Consider the following 1653-nt stretch of genomic DNA (forward strand, 5'->3'; position numbering starts at 1 on the left):
CAGCCTGGAGTTACAACACCCTGACAGCCCAGGGGTCTCACAACAGCAACCCCCCTTTTTTATCCAATTATAATCCAGTAAAAGCTCAAAGCCTCTCCCCTCAGTGCTGATGTATCTCCCCACACCGTGCCCCTCTCCTCTCTTGGAGAGTGAATAAAAATTTTCTTTACATTTTTTTTCTTTTTGTGAATTCTTTCACAGCTTGAGCCACTGGCCACTCTAACAACTGTCTTTGGACTAAACATTTCTTCTCCATTCCCCATGCCACTTCTCAGTCTTTCTCACAACTCCCATTGTTATTTTAGGGTTACACCTATTTTAATGCCTCATAAAGTCTCATTTCCCCCATTAAGCATTGTATCCTAAACCATGTTGAAGGTAGTCACAATTCCTTCAGGACTTCCACTCTGACTGTGACACCAAGTAGTGACATTCACTACTTAGTTGCATTTCCATGCCTCTGACCTCACTTAAGCAGTTCGATCTTGAATTTTAAGCATTCTCAAAGGAGCAAATTTCTGTAAAGAATTTACAACACTAGGCATATTGATGAGATTTTATTCATAGTGAATGTTTTAATAATAAAAATGAATGCTTTCTACACCTTCATATTCCAATAGCCTACTAAAAATGACTAAGAATAATTATTCGCAAATACAAGGTGGTATTTGTGATTGGTCTTTCATCTTCAAGTGATGACTAGTTCTCCTGAGGGAAGAGACTGGTAAGGCTAGTCCTGATGGAGGTCAGCTTAGTTACAATACATTGCAGACAATTCATGACGTTAATGGATTTGGAAACTTAGAATGTCTGACATGGTGGAGTGTAAAAGAATGATATATTTCTTTGACAATTTATAAGATCTGAGAAATGCTAAAAAGCCCTAGAGGTCAGAATAGTGTTGTCTACTAAAAAACAGTGTGGGATAGTTAATGATTTATTTATATGAAGTTTAAAACTTAGCACAACTAATCCATGGCTTCAGAAGTCCAGATGGCGGTTGCTGGTGGGGAGCGGGTAGGGAGAGGAAGAGGTGGGAGGGGAGTTCTGGGTTCCTGCTTACCTTCTGTTTCTTGCTGTGGGTCGTGAATGGTCCCCTTTGTAGAAAAATCTATTGAGTTGTACACTTAAAATCTGAGCACTTCTTTTTATGTTATGTTCAATACATTTTTAGATGTAAAAACATAGGGTATATTATCTGGCAGGGGAGATACCTGATCACAAAGGCAGTTTTCCCAGGGCGAGGCTTATCCACTGCACTCCGGACATGCTGACCCCTGCGATTTCCCCAAGTGTGGGAAACTTGACTGAAGGATTTGTGGTAGTGGGGGCTGTGTTCATGCTCTCCCCTAAAAAACAAAGAAAAGAAAACACAGAGCATAGAAATCTTTGCTAGTCTTTTATGGAAAGTTGATGTGAGAATTGTCCATCTAACAGAATTTTTAAAAATAGATTTTATTTTGTAAAACAGTTTAAAGCTTAAGGAAAAACTGAGCATCTCATTCAGAGTTCCTTACACTCTATACCCAGTTTCCACATTATTAACAGCTTACATTAGATGGTATATTTGTTATAATTAATAAACCTGTATTGATACATTATTATCAACCAAAGTCCACAGTTTATTCCAATTTCCTTACTTTTTCTTTATGT

The 1653-nt window shown here is 38.2% G+C and overlaps 1 non-coding gene across 1 annotated transcript; it reads left to right on the top strand.

Annotated features, from left to right (window-relative positions):
• The first annotated feature begins 1191 nt into the window (after window positions 1–1191).
• LOC123807274 lies at window positions 1192–1352 on the top strand. Its single transcript, XR_006783615.1, has one exon. It is a non-coding gene; the product is annotated as a U1 spliceosomal RNA (small nuclear RNA).
• The last annotated feature ends 301 nt before the right edge of the window (window positions 1353–1653 follow it).

The sequence above is a fragment of the Phyllostomus hastatus genome, unplaced genomic scaffold (assembly GCF_019186645.2).
Source record: "Phyllostomus hastatus isolate PE091 unplaced genomic scaffold, TTU_PhHast_1.1 phas_scaffold_442, whole genome shotgun sequence".
Classification (NCBI taxonomy): Eukaryota; Metazoa; Chordata; class Mammalia; order Chiroptera; family Phyllostomidae; genus Phyllostomus; species Phyllostomus hastatus.